At 42.8% G+C, this 22,253-nt stretch overlaps 1 long non-coding RNA gene across 1 annotated transcript in view; it reads right to left on the bottom strand.

Annotated features, from left to right (window-relative positions):
- The window catches only part of LOC133158535 (uncharacterized), a 191,405-nt gene that overhangs the window by 103,805 nt on the left and 65,347 nt on the right, over positions 1–22,253 (bottom strand). Inside the window, exon 5 of the long non-coding RNA XR_009715230.1 lies at positions 6,125–6,220. This is a non-coding gene — a long non-coding RNA (uncharacterized LOC133158535). The remainder of the gene's footprint in view (positions 1–6,124; positions 6,221–22,253) is intronic.

Raw genomic sequence — 22,253 nt, forward strand, 5'->3', positions numbered from 1 at the left:
GGAAACTTTTCATGTTCTCGTCGTAGCGTCCAGCTCGGAGCTTGTTGGCCTTCAACAACACAATTAAGCTTCCTGGCGGCTCTTGTTTCTTTGATGTCTCAAACGTTGCACATTTGTGCCCCGCATCGACTGGACCGACACCACCGACTCGTCTTTGTCATGAGCCGCCAGCTGAATTTTGTTATGTTTTGGCATCCGTCGTGCTACAGACAAATGCCAGCAACCGATTCCCGCAAAACTTTGGGGATGCTTTATCGAGGGAAGACGCAGGAGAAACGGTAGCGTGGCACGTCGGGGACATTTTTAATGGGAGTAAGGGCAATGTGGAAAATCCCACCAATAGGTACGTTTTATTTTCTAATTAAAAGTGAGAAGGTGACCTTCACTCCGACTTCATCCCGAGGAAGTGCACCGACACGCTGGATATGAATTTAATGTGAAAAGCAGCGAACTGCTGTCCTCCCCTGACGCGGGATATCAGCTTGTTGACAAACACCAGGAAAAGGCACAACCGCCTTCTTAACAAAATTTGCTGCAAAAATACTTACGCTACTCGGATGACATTTCATCAAGGTTACCAAGTGACTTGTCCTGTGCAAGACTATTTCCGTCTATTTACAGTCAAATCAATATTTACTACCAACTAGCTTTGATACATTCTTAAATCAATGTATGGGCTACGTAAAATTGCATCCAGATCATTTTATTTCATGCTAGGACTTGCTGAAATAATTCAACAAAACATAGGCAGGAAATTCCCATTTTGCCAACTCGGACACATTGCTCTTGTCCAATCATCCCAGCGACAAGAAACCGGATTCCCCTTACATATCGCTAGCTTCCTGCCTCTAACAGATCTCCCACACAGCCTTCGTCTCCCACCACCTTTGATTGTGCCAGCCTTTCACTCAGAGGGGGGCCAAAAAGAAAACACTGGCAGCGTAAAAGCTGATTTCTGTAGACCGCCGAAGAGAGGTACAAAAGGAAACAGTCGAGTCTTTGTTTCATTGGACAAACAAGAAGTTAGCCGACAGGCTCTCTGGAGCATCCAACAGGGAATTGTGTGTGGGGGAGTTCAGGTACATGGCGCAAATTTTGATGGGTTGCAGTCCGGGCTTTGACGAGCGGACTGGGAAAGATCCGAATGAGTGTTTCTGACATGCCCAGGGGACACATTTACTTTCTGCACAACGGCAGGAATGCGCCGTCTGTCTGCTTTCTTTCCGGCTTTTTTTTCCGTCCATCGCTCCGTCTCGTTACCTCGCCACCCAAAGGTCAGCCAAATGTCGAATCGGCCAGGCCGAGATGGTGTCATCACAGAAGTTTTGTCAGCCGCAAAGCAACCTGGGTGCAATTAGTCACTCTAATTGACCCGTGAAAGGTCCCCCGACTCAGTTGGGGTGCCCGATCCCGACTTTTTTTTTTTTAGAGGTGCTGACATGCAGGATGTGCAAGCAAAGTGTTAAATATAGTGCCTCGCCCCGGGAGCCGCTCCAGTGAAAACATTCCTTAGGAAGCAAAGTCTCATTTTGTCAATGTCGGCTTCGGGAGCCGAAGTGGGTCATGGGAAGATGCTGCTCGGTTGTTCACAAGAAATTCAAAGTTGTAATTTTGGGGATACGGGCGTTGGGAAATATACCGCTGAGCAACCAAACGGGACGACTGATTGCTATCCATTGACCAAGGACATTTTTTTTTTTTTTATCACCAGAGTAGACACACCCACGAGGTATAGAGGTTCCGCAACTGAAACTTTAAAACAAAGAGCCTTTTGGCTTAAAGGCAAATCTCAAACAAAAAAAGTCCAGTCGGCGGTAGATTCGAGGCTAAACCGACCCAACAAAGAACTAACAAAGTCAACTAGGTAACTAAACGGCAATTTATACGCAACCTCCTGCCTAATCAATGTCATGTGGGTCGGACAAGCTTGACTCCGGGATGGCCGTAAACACGTAGCTGCTGAAGGCATGCGTCTTGAGGAATATTCCATGTGACTGGAAAATATGTTAAGTGTGTTACTTTCACACGGCCTCACAATTTGTACAAGTTGACATATTTCATTGGAAACGTAAGCGAGGAAGCATTTTGGCTGCTGCAATGTCTGAAAGGAAAAATGGAACGCACTGTTTCTTCCGTCTATTTTGGCATCTGTTGTGTGTGTGTGTGTGTGTGTGTGCGTAGCCACATATGGAGATCATTACGTCGCGGGTAGAGCGTCCAATGGCGGTTCGTCTGTCTCTCAGTTTACCGTTTGATGATTTGATGATTACTGGATCTGAGTGTCTAGTTATCTTGTAATGCTAAAAAAAAAAAAAAAAAAAAGAAGAAGATTAGACTATCCAATTTCTACTCTTTGCCATCCATCCGTTCACCATGCCACTCATTTTCTTTCTTTTTCTGCATTTTCCGTCTTTTGAAAGCCGCCGGACCGCAATGACGGGTGTCTTTAAAAAAAAGAAAAAAAAAAAGCAAGGCAGCAAAAAAGCTTCAATTTCAGTCTTTTATCCTCTTCTAGCTGCCAAAATGTCTACTGGAAGTGAAGTAAGTGCAGTGGAAGCTGCAAAAGTCAAACATAATTTGTGTTCCGTGACGTTGGTTGACTTCCAAGTTGTTTTTGTTTGCAATTTTCCCATAGGAAATACGGAAAGTGGATTTATCACAAAAGCTTGTGGAAGTTTCATATGAGTGTACTAGAGATACGGTAATAAATAAAATAAAATAAAAAAAATAAAAAATAAAAAAAAAAAATAAATAAATAAATAAATAAATAAATAAATAAATAAATAAATAAAAATAAAATAAAATAAAATAAAATAAAATAAAATAAAATAAAATAAAATAAAATAAAATAAAATAAAATAAAATAAAATAAAATAAAATAAAATAAAATAAAATAAAATAAAATAAAATAAAGACTACTGATGTCCCGACAAAATACATTTCCTGGAATTTTGTGGTTGAGGTGTAGCACGTTTGGGGGATTCCACGAGTTGAACAACTGTCTTATATTACTTTTAAAGTGTGTCACCACGTGTACAATCATGCATGTAACGTCAGAGGGCGAGTGTTTAAAAGCGCCGTATCGTTCACTTATGTAGGCCGCAAAGCGCATCAGTAGTCCAAAGACGTATGGATGGAAAGAAAATTGATGGATGTGTCACAAATAGAAGGTGAAAAAGGTCCAAATAAGAACTGCATGACTTTTAAACTTTTTTTTTTTTGTACGCAACGCATCAAGATTAGAATTGTTCCCGCGTCTGTGCCCTCTCGTCTCCTTACTCTCGTCTTTCCATTCGGGACGTGCGGCCGCTTAGCGTCTCGCCATCTGTTTTCGGAAAGGTCGGAACAAACAGAGCGGAAGTCGACCCTCTGGAGGGCGACGGTGACTGAAAAGTCATTGCTTGCGAGGAAACAGGAGAACAAGAGTTAATAAAAGAAAGTGGTGCATGAACAAATTCAAAGTTGTTGCAAATTTAGAGGTTTCAAATATGAGCTTTAACAGTGGGATGTTTCAACACAAATTAAAGTTACAAATCAGAAAGTGCATTTAAATCAATTTTTTGGCTTGAAAGCGTCTGTCTGTGTTTTGACCAAAGTCAAAATAGTGTTCCAAATAGAAGCTCGGGCTTTTAAAGACAAAATGCCATGCAACTACTGCATGCTGACCCAACTTTGTGCGCCTGTGTGTGTTTGTGTGCGTGCAAGAGAAATGTTATTTTCAATCAGTAGTCTCAGCGAGGGGTGGTCCAACATTTAGAGGCAGACCCCTGATGCGTTAAGGGACATTTTCACCATGCATGTGCAATTTTGTGTGTGTGTGTGTGTGTGTGTGTGTGAGGGGGGAGAGAGAGCAGGTGTGCGAGTTGTGTGTCTGTAATAGAATGATCAGCGGGAAGTGAGCAACAGTTTTGGCATGGATGCAGGCAGCAGTATTTACTGCGCACGCACACACACACACACACGCACGCACACACATACGTTGACAAAAACTCATTTACAGCAAACCTTTTTTTAAACTTGAAAGTAAAAGGACCTTTAAGGACCACCATCGGTCGCACGCACGGACGGCGAACCCGTATGTTAATCTCGTCATTTTACACCGTCGTCATTTGGGCGGCCATTGGCAGTATTTCACTTCCCGTTGCCCCGTCGGCGGCGGTCATTGGGGAGGCCATCGGGGGGATAAACGAGCAGATACACCATTCCGCGCTAAGCTTGCAGGGATGCCACAGTTTAAGCAACAGGCCGTGAAATTACTACTTTATCACTGGTCGGAATGTAATTGTTATCGTGTTGGGATGCCGTGTGCCAAAAAAGGCGTGCGTGTGTGTGTGGGTGTAGACGTGTGAACGGGTGAAATAGCATTGAAGCTAATCTAAGTGGAAAGAAGCGGCAGCTGCAGCTTTTCTTGGCGGATTGTTTGCATGTCAGTGTCTCCTTGCTGCCTTCCTATCTTAATCTGGAGGTTTTAGCACGGCTTAGCGAGGTATTCTTGTGTGTGTGTGTGTGTGTGCACGTGTGGTTTCGAGAAAGTGAAAACACACATAGCGGTGCAAACGACACCTGCACAAATGAGTCCCGAGACACCTCGTAACCTCTTTACGGGATTCACACCAGATGTGACCTTTCGTATTTGTTCACGCGCAGACGCCCGCATCTGGATTTTGAACATGCTCACCGACAATGACGATGTCATACTTTTGTTTTTGGTTTGGACCTCCAAACTACGACTACCGTAATTTTCGGACTATAAGTCGCGTTTTTTTTCATAGTTTGGGTGGGGGGGGGGGGGGGGTACTTATATACATATATGTTTTTTTTCACTTTTTTGGGCATTTTATGGCTGGTGCGATTTATACTCCGGTGCGACTTATAGTCCGACAATTACGGTACTTTTCACCAAGTAGCACATTTGTTGCACAGTTTGAACTTGAACAGGAAGATGTTCATTTTTATTTTAAATTGCTGTCGACTGAAAATGACATCATAGTTCCTTAGGGCTAATGGAATTATTTTTTTTTTCACTTTAAAAGAGCGGTGTAAAAAAACACATTAAATCCTAAAAACAACCTCATCATGACGTCTTCTTTTGGGATTCTTTCATTTAAGAGAATTGTTCGTTTTTTCACCAATTAAGGGAAGTCCAGACGATATAAAAAGAGCTTTTAAAAAGTGTCATAAAAAAGTGGGCTGATCTTGATGTCACCGCGGTTCATACACACCTTTAAAAAGATGCTTCATGTTCGCTTTTTATTGCCTCATAATCACGTCGCCATGATAACGAGGAGCAAAAGGGAGCCGACACCTCAACCAATCTGAAAAAACGTCCTGGATTGCGGGTTTGAGCCTGGTGGTACATGCCTCCAGCACACCCACACACGGTCTGGGCAGCTCCAAAGTGTATTTAGCGCCACATCACAGAACGCCTCACTGAGACACACTTCAACACTCTAATCTCACTATGTTCTGTGAGGGGAGTCGTCTGGAATTAGACGGAACGCCAAGACGACTTTTGTTCACTCCTGAAGTTGCCCCCCCCCCCATCCATTTTTAACTCTCGCTTGCGGCCATGACTGCTGCATCCTGGCAGCGGGAGGAAACGCTCCAGGCCTTCCCAATAAGTGTGTGTGTGTAGTCCCCTTTGTGTGCATCTGTACCACCAGCCCTCGGCATCTTCTTAGCAGCGTTGTGGAGCTTTGGGAGGCCCATCATTCAAAAGGCACTCTTAAACTAATTTTGAAAAAAAGATCTCACTGACGGATGTGCTGTTTTTGTGGTTAAATGACAATGAAAGAGAAAATTGTCAAAAGTCAACTCTGGTCATTACCTTTGCTTTACTACCTCGAATTCTTTTCTCACCCTGCGCTTTGTCTTCTTGAAGGATCTTATTACAAATGTAATCAATTCCACATGCTGACACTGTTATGGCTCGGTGTCTCAGCCTCACACACACACACACAAGTGAAGATGCTTTCAATAATTGTTTCCAACTGTTGGCCGTCAGAGCGAACTAAGGCCTTTGCGCTGGAACGCTGACAAACTGCCAACTGAGGTTTGACGACAACATGACAAAAAAGTCCGTTTTTTTCTTTTTAAAGAACAAAAGTGGAAGTTGGAAACTCACCCTTGCAGGCATTTTTCTCGGTCTTGCAAACAGGTGTCAAACTCAAAGCTCCACGAAGAACATCTGGCCCTCAGAGTCATTTGTAGCCCATAAAAGCTGAAAAAAAAGAGGATTCCTTGATTAAAATCAAGCTAAAGCATAATTTTAAAGTGATATGCAGGAAAAAATAGCAAAAAGCGGTCTTTCAGACTGGTCTAAATTGAGGTTAGGTTAAATTCTCAACATATGAACGGCAGACTGATCTCTGCACTCAGCATTTTGATAAAAAAAGAATCTTCAAGCGGTTTATTGCGACTGCAGTTGGACTGAACATAAGCCAAAGAAAACTGCCAACTGCACAACTTTGCCTTACAACTCTCTGCTAGCACACAACGCTAACACATCATGCGAAACGCCATAGCCGAGCTAACGTGTAGCATTGATAACCATGGGGTTGAAACCCTTTCTGAACACAAACGGTGAAGCAGCCCATGTAGACAGACAATATAACAATACTCATGTGCATATTTTTTTATTTTCTTCAGCAAAGGTTCCAAATCGGCTGCTGCCATACAATTAACATCATATTTACTTAGCTACTTTTAGCGACCCGGGGGGATGCCTCACCTTGGCGTTTTTATGGCTACGCGTTCCTCTGACAGAGACAATGTCCGGAGTTTTAAGTCATAAAAAAAAAAATGAAATAAGTGTGTTTTTTCAAGGTGAAGCCCATAAGAGAAAGCGCCTGAAACGTGACCCGGGTCTTGTACCACAAATAGATTTACAGGCTCTCATTACAGCAGCTGGACAGAAAGGAGGCTCCTGAATGACCAGCTGCATGGGACTTTAACTACAAGCGTGTGTGTGTGTATGTGTGTGTGAAGCCCTCAATTGCTTCCAGAAGTTTCCCCAAGACGCACTCCTTTCTTACGGCCTCAAAACGACCGCACGACACAGTGCCGAGTTGCAATTTATTTTCCTCGCTTCTTTGACCCGCCCTCATCTTCCGTTTTTGCTTTCATGGTTACAGTTGGAATGGGAACAAACAAAGTCAGTTGTGTATTTGTAGTGTTATTTTGGCAGTGGTGGAAGGGGGGGGGGGGGGGGGGTTATTTGGAGGAGTAAGACTTGTCTGGTTTCCAAGCGCTTTAAATGGGAACCACCATGCTCTATTTTGTTTTCCTCTCATCGTGAAGATTTTTTTTCATCAAAACATGTTTACGTTCATTTACAGATGAATCAATCGGTATAAACAATGAGATCCAATACAAGCTTTTTTATTTATTTATCTATCCATGCTGTCCAAAAAGTATTAAAATATTTATTCGTAAATGCATTTTATGCGTTAACGTTAATTTATGAAAGATGCTCAATGTGTCATCAAGGTAACCAAAATGCTCGTTTGCAACACGTGTTTGGAAAAAACAACAACATCTGGATAATTTATTTAAATAATCATCCACATTGTTTATTTACATCTTGGAAGGTCTGATGGCCCGTTTTACGTAACGTCTCTTTTATTTGGTGTTTATAAACGGCTCAGAAGAACATGATAAGTGCATCCTTGAAATGTCAACTCTTCCAGGTAAACACACCCAGACAGAAAAATAAGTGAAGGACGACCATCATTCCATTAGCGGCAGGCGCCACAGGTGCACACAAAGTGCTACAAAGTGGCCACGTTGAAACGCTTACGGCTAATTATTGTCACAACAAGCACCACATAGAGTTCACACAGTGAGACTTTTTGTTTGTGCACCATTCCAACCAAGCCTGAAATAGATTGGCCATGCTTCCGACTTCCAGATGTGGATGACTCAGACTGGCATACGCGTATATCACCCACTTTGATTTAAATGTTCCCCCGGTGTAATTTCAATGTTTTGCATCCCGCGTGGTGATTAACTCGCTTTGTTATTCAAAGAATTAGGACCGTGAAAAACAATAATAAAAGCATCTAAGACTCAAAACAGCAAAAATACAGCTATTATAAAATGCATTTGCATTGATATAGTATGATGACATTTTTTACAGAGGATACATGGAAACAAAAGTGAAAAATACGTCTGTTATAAATGTTTTAAAATGTACAAAATATTTTTAATTGTCATAGTAATAATATTTGGAGTCTCCAGGGCTTCCGCTCATGCACACAATCTTCTGCTGGTGCAGTTTGAATTTATTGGATTGTGCACCGCTCTTTATTAAGTGACTTTGTTGCGTACGGGCGTGCACATTCATGTGCGCGTGTGTATTAATCCAATGCTCGACTCCCCTCAGTTGATCCCGCTCATGCATCGCTAAAAGGAGCCATTAAGGCCCCTGGCTCATTTGAATTGCTGATCAGATCGGGGGGTGGGTGCTTGATGTAGAGGGTGAAGATGCAATAGAAAGAGCAAATTTATCATTTATGTCATGTAAAAAAAATACATTATACTTATTTTTCAAGCAGCAGGATATGAGCTGGGTCTCTTTCTGCTGTTGTCCATATTCAACGAGGAACTAGCTCGCACTGCTATTTAGAGTAATGCGAACAATAGTTGCTTAGGACTGATACCTACGGTTTAGTTAGCTAGCAATAACGTAAATAAAAAATCTGATTAATTTGGAGATACCGTAATTTTCGGACTACAAGTCGCTCCGGAGTATAAGTCGCACCAGCCATAAAATGCCCCAAAATGTGGAGAAAAACATATATAAGTCGCTCCTTTAGTTTGTTAGCATTGTATTTAGCATTGCTACCTCTAGTTCACAGGTGTCAAACTCAAGGCTCGCGGGCCAGATACGGCCCGCCACATCATTTTATGTGGCCCGCGAAGACAAATTGTGCATCAAATTCGTGTGTCATTACTAGAATTGCAAATTGTCTTCACTTTTAATCTTTTTTTTTTTAATATTTGACCAGTTTTTACTCGTCTGATTTGAAAACGAGTTGTTTGTTTTGTAGCTTTTACTGTATAAAATATGAGGTGCTCATACATTTATTTGGGTTGACAGTCATAATGGTCCTCCGAAAGAAGCTATGACTACAATGCGGCCCGCCAAAAAAATGAGTTTGACACCCCTCTGCTCTAGTTCTTTAGCATCGCTACCGATAAGAGAGTTCATCGAAGAGGAACGTGATGTAATCCCATGCACGCACATGAAACTGGTTGGCAGAAACCAAGAAACATTCCTACAATAGTGAAAGTTGCATCATCATCTAATTGTTGTGGCAATTTATTGCATTTGGGAGATTTGGACTCAATTCTCTGTACAACAGTTTGCCGTCACGGACAAATGGGACCTAAATCCACCACCGCAATAAATGCATTTGATCAACAACTTTAAATACAGGCCGCAAAATATTTAATAAAAAGTTTTTTATTCTTGTTCTTACCAAATTTATATAAACAGCTGATAATAAATACCATTGTACATTAACGAATGCGTGTGCGCATGTGAGCGTGTGTGTTTGACTTTAACGAGCTTAGAGAGGTTGATATATGAGAGGCCACTTCCCATCTTTTTGCTCCTTGATCATGGTGATGGATTGTTGCTGCAAGTGTGTGTTTTTGTGTGCGGGTGTCGTTCATGTAACAAATCTTTTGTCTGCAAATTATTAAGAATTGAAATTCAGGCCATCATCTACGTATGAGAGCAAGATGATCGTGTTCTTACGCCATCCGTTCTCCACATTCCATTGACATCTTCCTGTCTTTTTTTTTGCCTCGTCAGCATTCTGTCGACACAGCGACCCACGCTCGTTTGTTTCTCGCAGACAATCGCGAAGGAGTAGGCGAGGGACTGAATGCCGATGAAGTGTGACAGGTCACCGGACTCGACTTTTCTTTCGCTCTTGAACACCCAAGTGTCTGGGGAAATCGGAGATGTTTTGACTTTGATTTAGGGCCTGTTCTAAAACCAGATTAATCAAATTTAAGACCGTTTTAACTTGCCTCAAAATAGGGAGGCACTTCATTATTCCCATAAATTTGGGAAATTCAGGGATCTCACAAATCCCAGCCAGTATGTGTCCCAAAATACACATATTCACAAAAATACATAAATAAGAATAAACAAGACAGGAAATGAAGGAGTATCAAACACACAATACGACGTTTCACCACAACCTTGCTGAGTTTATACCTGCCAGAAAATCCATAGCTTCATTGTTTTTTTTTCCTCCGAGCGCAAGCATGATGATGCGAGGCGGCAGTCGTTTCAGAACGTCTCCAAAGTACTCAATGCTTATTTATTGTTGCGCGAGCAAGTACACTGTGTATTTTGACGAGCGGGGAGGATGACAGTTTGGAGAAACATGTCGAGGAAAGTCAGAGCTCCTGAATCTTCCCATGTTAAATCGGCACGCGACATAACAAATGCGACGCCGTTCCTCGACACTTTTTCGAATCTTCGTACACGACAGGCCTATCAAATTTAAGACTGATTTAAGACCACGTCTCATTCGACAGCAGTGGAATGCAGACCTCACATCGCTGGCTAAACATCGACTCCAAAACAATATTCCCACAAGCTTTGGACCATAAGTCGGCCCAAACGAGTTATCGATCCGCAAAGACGTTTACGGCCTCGAAACAGGCGAGCGCCCGCTCCCAGGAAAAGTTGCTCCGAGAAGACACGAAACAGCCAAGCGGCCATGAAATCCATGGACGGTGGGACAGCAGTCAAATCATTTAGCGCGGTAATTACAAGTGAGCTTTAACCGGCCCTCTGCGGCCTCTGAGATGGATTCCACCAGTCAGATTCTCCCCCGAGGGTCCGCAGGAGAATTGTGGTTTCTCTCTCGGCTGTTTACAGCACATAGAGATGTCTCGTAACTGTACCTCCTTGTGGTCCTTTCCACTTCTGGAATCAACACAACTGGGGTAAACAAATAGCGCTGAAGAAAGCAACGAGTTCTGCAATGCGTTGAGGATGTTGAATGTTAATCAGTTTCATGCTGTTTGTGGCCCTTGGCAAAGCTTTCCGCTTGATCTACAGAAGCAATTCATGTGAACGCGGCAACTCTTGCGATTTGTTAACATGTCGCATTGCGCCGGGAAATTGTTGTCTATCGCATTTCCGTGCTATCCTTAATTGGGTTTATTGCGGATTGAATGTCTTTATATTATTATTTCAATCAACCTGTGTTTATTAGAGGTTGTACCGATTAGTTGACAGGAGTCACACTTTTCATCATTTGTTTGGGTTTGATGCTAATCTCAAAATCTTTGTTTACGGGAAACTGGTCAGAGGAGCAAAAGATGTCTGCTGCACTGTGATGAAAAAATATCAATTGATTATGGATCAATCGTCCGCTAGCTTTTTCTGTGTTCCTGTTTTTCCAGTTGTTCTGATCCTTTTGATGCCATCCTGGCTGTAATTAGTGGGTTGGCGCTGCCTGCTGACGCTTGATATTGCCCCTAAATTGGTTTTGCTCAAACCCCTCCGATCTCCCGTCTGCATCGCCGCAGAATTGAAACCGAGATGTTGGAGGTTGAATCATCAAACAACCTGTGCACGTTTGTGTGTGCGAGTTGTGTGTTTGCGCAACAGTCGACGACAACAAAGTTGGCGGGAAGGAAGACTCGGATGGACGATGTTTGCATTCAAATAACGAGAGCTAACTGCATCATCTTTGAACACACCACCATGTTTACTTCCAGATGACCACATACCTTGTTAGGGTGAAACTTGTTGGCTAAAAGCACGACTGCATGCCGGCAGCCGACAAAAAAATATTTTGTTTTTATAAGTGGGCCTACATGTTAATGTAGCTAACAAGCACAGAGTCGTGAATGAATTTATTCATTATTTTTTTTTATCTTAACCCATTCACTGAATTGATTACTGACGATCTTCTGTTTTGTTTTCCTTGGCATTTTGGATTTGTTCTTCTCACTTGCATGTTAACTCGTGTCACTCATTAGTTGGTGGTTGGATTTATCTATGAACAACAAGTTGTTTTTATTTTTCAAACGCACTTTCTTGGCTAATTTCAAAAGAGATCCGCGGGTCTGGAAAATAGTTTACAAGAAGCCCTGCCCACCGGGAAATCACTCGCACGTCCACATTATGGTGCCTGGCTGAGCGACAAAAGCAAAAAGGTCCTGGTGGTAATTGATACATTGTGGGAGACTCATTTTCTCACTGGCTTACGGAAGTCATTGTGTGTGTCGGCGGAAACATCATCAAAATGTGGCGCAGGCAAATTTGATCAGAGCAGATGTTGAATTAATTGCTTTTGTGGCTGATTGTATTAATGCTTCTAGCCTATTAGCAAGACGGACAAGTAATTAACACCCTCTGCCTCCGTCGCATACACGTGCTAGCCTGCTAATGTCATTGCATAACGCTAAATCAATTAACACAAAAACTTGTTGCGGTTCTGTAAACCAACAGTGGTTCTCGATAATATGGGGAGCCCAAAGGATCTGCGAGCTATTCTGTAATTCGGAGGCCCACAAATAAATCCACAATAAATCATCAAGCAATACCGTAATTTTTTTCATAGTTTGGGTGGGGGGGGGGTTGACTTATACTCTGGAGCGACTTATATACATATATGTTTTTTTTCACTTTTTTGGACTTGTAGTCCAAAAATTACGGTATCTATTTTTTTAATCTTTTCTCATTCTCTACCTTAGTATTCATCTTTGCCAATGTTTTCATTTTGTATTTATGCGTTTGTCTGCTTGTCCGGATCAATAAATGGCGGAAAGTGCATCGGTGAGTGTGGCTCTCTTTTTTTTGTTCCCGCTACACTCAAACTCAAATATCAGATCACTCCTAAGTCTACATTTTCAAAACACAATTTTGTTTGATATATTTGCGTAGCCATCGAGGTTAAAAAAATCAAATCAAATCAATCTACCATCCCTGAAAACTATCAGCCACGTTTGCTAAAAAAAAAAAAAAAAAAAGGGACGACTCATCTTTTAATATTTGTCATGGTGGACTGGTTCCAGCCGACTGCAAGGACTCAAAATCCGGTTAAAATTGAACTGAAATGCTCACAGATGCCACATGGGAAATAAACGTGTGAGGGTCAAATGCGGATTCTCGAAGAGCTGCAGACATTCATCAGCTTGTGCCTTTCACACAGGATTTTGTTTTTCATGCAATGACTCTGCATCTCATGTAATGAGAAAGAAAGTAATTAAAAAGATTAGACGAGAAGGTGAGCGACAATTGTTTTCAACGCAACAGGTCATAATGAGTGTTAAATCTTACATCCCTGTCACAGCATTAGAGATTGGCCTTTTATTTCATGATTAGGGAGTGGCCAATAGCAAGCAGCCGATACTCCCTCCAAAGATGACCATTTTCAATCTCCTTCAACCCCACATTCTGTTGTTAATGTCTCACACACATTTCATGGACGCTAACACACACCCCAAACACGTCAGTCCAGGCCTTGAGCCACATCTCCTCTTGCCAGGATGCAAGGATGCAAGGAAAGAAGGAAGGAAGGAAGTCACAACTCACCCCATTTGTGCTTAAAAAGTAAAATTTTGGCCAAGAAAATCTTCAAGCGCCTTAATTACACCGGAGATGACAAACGGGTGGAAGCGCTCAATAATCAGGGGGGCGGGAACGGCATTGCTCGTCGGCCATTCGTTAGGGCGACCTATCGAGCACACAGTTAGCAGACGCCATCAATAGTACTGAAACCGGTCGCCCTGAGAGATCAACAGAGGTCATTTGGGTTAGGCGAGGATTGGCGCGACTATCTATCAGTCGTTCTGTAATCCCTCAAACACACACACTCAGACACACAGTGATCTCATTTCCAGTAATAAAGAAGGCGAGTGGTCGCAGCACATCGCCTGACTCATAAGTCACTCCGACCTCTGCAGCTGACTTTTATTAACGACAAATTCGGGCGGGATTTATTTATTCAAGTGTTTAATTCCTTTCAAAGACGGGCTGCCTGCAACATTTCTCCCAGCGCCGTAACATTTGAATGAGTCAATGAGACTGGCTGGAATTAAGAGCGCATTACGCCGCGGGAACAGCACTTTGAAAATCTTGCAAAGTTAATTTTATGACTGGCGCTGCCTGCTGCGCTGCTAATTGTCTCGAAAACAAAAGATGGCCGCTTACACGCTGCCTTGCCGGTAAATTGGCCCTTTGCAGAAGAGCCTGGATTCGTTTGAGTGTGCCTTTCAGACAGAAGACATCAAAGCGCTCGGTCCTAAGCGCACCTTCACACAGCCGTTGCGACTTGGACCTCAAGTTGATGGCCAAGATGGAGAGTCCTGAAGAGGTTCCGCTCGACGGCATGGAGCCAGGTGATTCATTCAGTCGTTCAAATGTCGAACACTCAATTTGACAACCCCCCCTTCCCTGCGCCTGCCTAATGGCAGCAATCAACCGATGGCCGAAAGTCAGACGGGCTGATCGCTCCCTCAACTTCTCCATGTCTTCGTTCAAGGCTTCTTTCTCGTGGCGTCAAGCAATCCCTCCAAGAGAGGTGAAGGAGAGGAGAGGGTTGGACTAAATCTACAGAGAGACGCATTGTGGATCCCCGAATGAAGGAAGTGACAGGCGGCGGCGAAGGAGGAGACCCAGAGGAGTAAGGATGAATGACAGTCGATAAAGATGACCTTCATTAGGTTGATACGACGGGAAACGGCGCGGGATAATGGCCGCCATCACCACGATGGAGTCACAACCGTGGCCTTGTCTGAGCTTTGCCCTCGAATTCTGCATCGCGTCTACCACAACCTGCACGTTTGCCAGGAAAACAGGAACATGATTTGAAGGCCTCCTCCTGCTCTGACGTGTTAAAAGCAATTAAAAGCAGACAAATATAGGGGCCGGGAAATGAAACACCATGAGCTGCCTTTACCAGCCTTTCACGCAAAAATATTTAAAAAATGAGTCCATATTGGTGAGGAAAGCGTTTGGCTCACTCATCCGCTGCACGACGGGAACAACGTAGCTCAAATACGCTTTTACGCTGCTGGAGCCCATAAATTAGCTCACCTGGAAAATGTCAAGTGTGAGTGCGTTTTCTGTGTCAGCAAGAAGAGGCTGGAGAAATCCCGCCGAGTCACGCTACGGCCTCTACTCTCCGGCTTTATCTGCGCTGACCTTTCTTTGCGGCATTTTAGCCGAGCTATTTTTCTTTTGTCCAACTTAGCCAAAGACCAAGTTAGCGTTTGATTACCGTTGAGCTAGTTGCTGAAAAGATTATAAGTCGCAGTGGGACGAAATGATTCTTTTTGAATCTCTGATTCGAGTACAAAAACATGAACTCAAAGACCTTGTGCTACACACAATAATACAAAACAATGAAAGTGACAGCCAAGAAGGCGAACGTCACAGTTTGCCGGTTTGAAATCAAAGCGGCAAGGACGCAACGGAACAGAAAAGACGATGCGTCTGTGCTCCTAAAAGTAGAAATCATCCAGCGACATCGAGCCACGCGGAGATAGCGTCGACATGTACGAGTCTTTTGTTTCTTAGCCTTCAAGGTATGTCGCGCTAGCGTACGCCGGCTTGTGCTGTCAAGACTTATGAATAAGTAGCAAGCTGGGCTGACATCACTCTGCTCTTCTTGACAAGGAATTACAGCTTTCGCCATGTTTTATGCCAGCGCCAAACAGAATATCCATCCTATAACTGGCGACTGCGAGGAGTTTCTCAAAGGATTTGTCAATTTATAGATGTACGCGCCATTGTTATGCATGCGCTGTTCACCTCGCACTGCCGACTGATTGTTGCTACATTATGCATTCGCACACAGCGGCGCTGCTGCTCGGCGGGGAGCTGTCAGAAACATCAGTCAGTCATTAGAACAGCTCCTCAATTACCACAATGTTTTGTTCTTGCTTGGAATATTGACTTGGCCGGAAATCAACAGGCGTACGTAATAACATTTTCCAAGGTTCCTATCATATTGCACTTGAGAGCAAAAAAGCGTATCGTAATTTTCGGACTATAAGTCACGTTTTATTTCATAGTTTGGGTGGGGGGGCGACTTATACTCAGGAGCGACTTATATACATGTTTTTTTTTTCACTTTTTTGGGCATTTTATGGCTGGTGCGACTTATACTCCGGTGCGACTTATAGTCCGAAAATTACGGTAATTTGTACCATGTCGTGTATATCCATCCCAAGTGTATTATTTGTGTAACTGTAAGACATGCACGCTTACATACAATTAGCCTACAGTCCGCCCGGTCGCCGACTGGAAAAGTCAACGTTGACATTCACGCGGAGCACCCCCGAGGCCGCGGCCAAGCAGAACACTTCTGCCCAAGTGTCACGTTGGCTGGCAACGGAGAATAATAGTGGTGTCTCTGCCGCCCTTTCCAGGATGATTATTCATACTCTACCGGACTCATTCGCTTGATGTCTGGCCTTGGGGGATATCAGCTAAATACTCCTTACTTGCTGCCTCTGCACCACGTAGTTTGTTGGCAACCGTTTGCGACTAGGAAGGAAGAAGCCATGTTAAGTCATGTTTACTATTACTTTATCATTTTATTATATTTTATTATTTTTAGAGGCCAGCAGTTAGTTTAAAACAAGCATTTTGGGACTAAATCGGAATTGGGAGTTCAGACTTACAACTTTTGAGGTTGGTTATAAACAAACTCAAATTAATGTGCGGAAAAACCTTAAGAGGCGTTTTAAGATTGAGGGCTCCATTTCCATGATTGACATTATATCTCTGTTTGGAGGCAGGTTAAGATCCTGTGTTGGTAATTTCCAAGCAAATCCAGGCTGGTGGATCTGTAAGAGGGACGTCTGCGCCGCTGTGTTAGTGGCCATAGCTGACTTTAAACATGGCCACTTACAACAGCTCCTTTCAATCAATTCAAAACATTTAATCTATTTGGGCAAAAAAAGGTGATCCACTTGCTTTGGGCACACAGGTCAAATGTCAATTTGTTTATGTTAATATGTCAACCCTGTTTTTGAAGCCTGCTCCAAAAGAATTTCATGGTTCTTTGATAAGCTAATTGAACAAATGTCAAACTGCACCGGAGATGAGCACTAAAATAAATTCCCCATTTTCTGTAAGCCTAGCTTTAGGTTTTAGTAATAATATTCCTCGCTACTGTCTGTCTGAGATTTTTATGAAGTGCCGTTCTCCCTCTCTGCCTCAGTGCTGGCTTTCATGTTGAGATTGTCGTCAGCATATTGTTGATATCATTGTATCTAAGATCCCTGGCGGCGACGGAAAGACTGGAAGAGGAAGGGGGGGGGGGGGGGTGAGCTGCCCTGAAGGACATTGTGTGAGATGCATTGAAAAGAGCAAGACCGAGCTAGTATTTCCAGTTCATCCGATCCTGTCATTCCCTCACTGACAGACAGGGGGCGTGACGAGAGGCCGTATTGGAACAATCCGGACGACAAGAATCATGTTTACAAAAATAAAGGGTGACGTCATAGTGAAAAGGTCTATTAGTTACATTATTACGTTTGTTACACTAATTGCACAGATCTCGAAACCTCCATGCCGAGGAGCACGTTGGAGGTGGTCTGTGGCGAGAAAAGCAGATGAAGTCATTAACCCAGATACAGTTCACTGCTGAAGGTTCATTTAGAAAAAGTAGTGAGGCTTTTTTTTTTTTTCCTCTCCCCACCATCGTCGTGACGGTTACAGAGGGAAGTAATTAACAGACATACAGAGGGAATTGGACTATATTAGATCCGGGATGAGTGGACCTCTGGGAACGTTTGTTCTCGTTCTTTCACTGCTTTCTTATCCGCCTTCCTGCGACTGATCTGTTTTCGATTTGCCCACCCCATCACCCCCCCCTCCAGCCACGATGACTTCAATTTTTTATTAGCCAGTCCTAAGTCTACCTTTAAAGATGGCCTAAATTCACAGTCTGCTGCTCGAATGAAAGAAGCCACCGTAGTTTGCTATTCACTGACCACTTCCACATTCTTAACTGCTGATCCTTGACTGGAATATTAAAGTTGGCATCTGTGCGCCAACCGGCCAGCGAGCTCAGGACCCAACCGCTTTCCCTCCCACGGCGCTTCCAATCATCCTTCCTCGCAATCCGGCCCACATTTATTATCCGTCTTCCGTCAGTCACACAAGGCCTACGTTGGAGTATTAGCCTTCGAGTGCAGCCCTGCCAGATATATGAAAGGCTGCAGACGGCGGGATTTGTCTGGGCTTTTTCTGCCGTGCGATAATATGAACAGTAGAAGCAGAGTGGTGACATTCAATGACGTTTCGATACAAAGTTTGTGTCTGTGAAGGTTAAGATATGTTGGATTAGATTATTATTTTCTTTACAGTAGGCACTGGCAGTCTTGACATGACTAGAGTAAATGAGGAAAATGATCTGTGGGAAAAAAAAAACCGCGATCTCTGTCTGGCTCTATTTGTTTATCTCTAATTTGATATTAATTTATTTTTATCATTGCAGCTATTTTTGTATTGTCAACATTGAAAATATAAATATGTAATGCTTTGATGTCGTTTGAGTGATTGCAAGCGTTTTTCTTTTACTCCACTGCTGCAATCTGTATCGCTGCTATTGTATTGCCTGACGAAAAAAAATAAAAGCAAAACAATCTCTTGCAAAACTGCCGAGCTGCTGTGGACATTATTAAAGTAGGAGAGAATTAAGTCTGGACAAAGCTGGAACTCCTGCGGGATGCCATACAGGAAATCATATAACAAACTAAGGGTGCCGAGATGTCGACGATACACAACACCACGGTTAAAGGGTATGGGGAAAAAAAGACATCAAAATTGCATGATGGCTCCACGAGGGACGTTCACCTACAGACACTCTCTGTACTTGGAGCGGCTGTATCTCCAAAACAAATTGTCTTCCATGGCAAAGAGTAAAGAGAAGTTGGTGTTCTTCTCTGCAGCCATCATTCAATTTTAATCGTAACTTTTTATTTATTTTTGTTCAAACTGTGTTCCCCCTAAAAGTCGGACAAACACGCGTCTTCAGCTTGCCTCCCTTCGCTGCCGCCCCCGGGGCCGATTTTATTTCTTCCCCAGTCAAATAGTTGCTTTCAACAAAATGATGTAAGTCACATTTGCTTTGACTTTGCTGTTCATTTATTGAGTTTAAAGAATCTAATCTACCGTTCCTTTTCATCTTGCTCCAATAAAAGACACACCATGGTGGCAGGAACCAGACGGTAGACGGTCAATATTAGAGTTGGAGGGAAGAAAATAGAAGGAATATTACCCAGCAGAGGTCAGAAAACAAGAACTCTGCATGAATGAGTGTAGAAAATGGTTATTTTCAAGCGGCAGTTTATGAAAAGAGACTTGGTGCGCTACTCCGCAGAGCAGTGACGGGCGTGTGTGCCCTTTGGCCTCAGTTTCTGGAAGCCCATCAATACAAGAAGATATTTAACCTTTGATCTCCCCTCTCCATGGCTTGAAATCTAGTCAAATGACTACACTCGCAAACAGGCACTTGAATTGCTCCTCTGATGCGGCAACTCCAAAATGATTTGCTCTCAAGCTATTTCATCGTTATAATTGTATTTATAGCAAAACTTTTTAGCATCAGGTTGAGTAGCCAAATTAATCGCAACATGTTTCGCCGCATAGCGTTAGCATAATGGCTAGTAGCATAACCTTTACATATAACATTTTGAAGCATAGCACTTTTTCGTATTCAAATAAACTAGCATACGCTCAGCAAAACTCTCGGATCCCAAGTGGACACTTTTGGAGTCTTAGGATTCATTTCGGATTCAGATGGGTGAATCCATAGAAGCACTTGGTTAATCTGATAACGTAGTCCAATAAATCTTGTGATTAAACTTTACTACTTTGCAATAACGTTAATTTCCTCTGCTGCGACACTGATAAAGGATTATCTCATCTTGTCTTAATTACTTAATTAATCAATCTGTGACCGGACTACTCGCCAAACCCCTTCCCTCACCTAGGACTTGAATCTTAATGGTTTATCTTATCAGAACAATTTTATGCTTCTAACTTTTGGAGAATCACTTTTGGGAAGTTAGGGGTTAGGGTTAGGTATGGCATCATCTACAAATGTCTGGTATAATGTAGGTAGTCCAACCTTGGATTAGCCCTCGGTCAGTATACACACACACACACACACACACACACACACACAGTCATTTTCACTTTGCTGGCTTTCATATTTCACTCATCCGGCCTCATCATCAGGCCATAAAACAAACACTGGTGATATCAAATTACACCCGTGGCTTTGTAAGGAGCTGCGGAGGGACGATAAATTGGACTAGTCGCGATCCAGTACATGCGTGCGTGGGCGGAAGCATTCAGGTAATGAGCCGTGAGCACAGACAGAGACTAAGCGCAAAGGACAATTAAGCAGCAGACTCATGCTGGACTTTCATTTTCGTGTGTGTGTGGGTGCTAACGGCTTATGTTGGTAGGGCGAATTTCCTTCAAAAAAGTAAAGACCAATCAAGCTGTATCTTTGGGTGAAGAAGATAAATTGAGTGGAGGTTGGAGAGAAAAGATCGCAAGATTGTCTGGTGGCTATTTTTAAAGGGACCAACTCCATGAGACTTGCACGAAGACCTTTAAACATTAAGGGATTACGGCCTCTCCTGTGTCCTAACCACTGCGGACACGTGCATTGAAAAGGAATTTTCAGACTATGAATCGCGGTTTTTTTCATAGTATGGGTGGGGGGGGGGGGCGACTTATACTCAGGAGCGACTTATATACATATATATGGTTTTTTTCACTTTTTTGGCTGGTGTGATTTATACTCCGGTGCGATTTATAGTCCGAAAATTACGGTACATAGCATTTGTCACAACATTGAACAATTAAGCAGCACTCGGTCATAAATATGAATCTGCCGCTTGGCCCACTTTGCGGCGTTCCACGGTGTCGGCCACGCTGACCGAACACAAACGTCCTCGCCTCGATGGAAAGTTGTTGGTCTTCAAGACCTTCTAATGCCTGCCGGCCTCGCTAATGATAATCCTATCTTCGTTGCTAAATTGTATCGTCTTAATTTATCATTCCAAGACGCAAAAACAATTAGAGGCATTTTATTTGATCCAATTACATGCATTGTTGTGTTTTGTATCAGACGATGATAAAAGAAAAGCTCGGGAGATTTCGGATGAGAATCAGATATCTTTTATCGGGATCAGGGATTAAAAGATTAACAACAATCTCTGATCTAATCACAAGGTGTCGTATAAATCGAGCACGGCGGGTCCACTTCTTCAATCTGCCTCACCCGGAGGGGTTTTCATTTCGGCCTCTTGGATTCACGCCATGTTTAATACAAATTGGGTCCAAAAGGTACATTCGGATAAATTAATGACCGTAATGCGACTATTCCGTGCATAGTCGAGAAAAAAAAAGTAATAACTCAAAAGAATACACAGTCACCAAAAGTCCACTGCAACATTAAATAAGAAATGCGGTTGCGATTCATCACGATAACCATCCCGCTGCACAGTAGAAATAAACACAACTTGAAATAATACATCGTCAGCAAGACTTGAACGTTTAACCTCGAGCTGCATCTTTTTTGGGATCTTTGGCATTGTTCTCCCTTTCGTTCACTCTTCCTCCACGAGTAATGACATGTTGACACTGACGACTAATTGGCTAGGCTAACCTCTCGGTGATGCTTGGCTGCTTTGCGCTGGATTGGAAGGAAATGCAGTCAGCGGTGAAAACCAACAGACCGCCCATTCGTGGCTTTGAAGGGGAAATGAGACATGTAATTTAATCCATAATGGGCTTTTTTGTATAAATATACAAAATAGCTGCTTTTAGGTCATTCCCCGACTTCTAGCCTGCAATTGTCTCTCTGAGAGGGAAGGAGAAAATACACTAAAGTACGCACTCCTAAAAATGTTGGGCAAAAAAGGCGCACGGTGAGAGCTTACTGTGAATGATTCAAGGCAAAAGAATAAAAGTGTTAATTTGTAATAAAGTGTAAAAAAAAAAAAAATCAAATAGCACAATGAAATTGTTCTGCCTTGGTGGAATTTAGTGGATAATTTCAAGTTCTCCAACGTCTCTTGAATCCTTGAAAAATGTTGACAAAATTGCAGCTACTTTTCTCTTATTCAATCACGCTCAAAGCCTGACAGTGATTAGTCATTGAGTTAGTTGTTTCGTTTGGTCAAAGTCAAAGTCACTCGTATGTGAGATTGCTGTTTGTGGACTTCAGTTCTGCCTTCAA

Source organism: Syngnathus typhle, linkage group LG8 (genome assembly GCF_033458585.1).
Source record: "Syngnathus typhle isolate RoL2023-S1 ecotype Sweden linkage group LG8, RoL_Styp_1.0, whole genome shotgun sequence".
NCBI lineage: Eukaryota > Metazoa > Chordata > Actinopteri > Syngnathiformes > Syngnathidae > Syngnathus > Syngnathus typhle.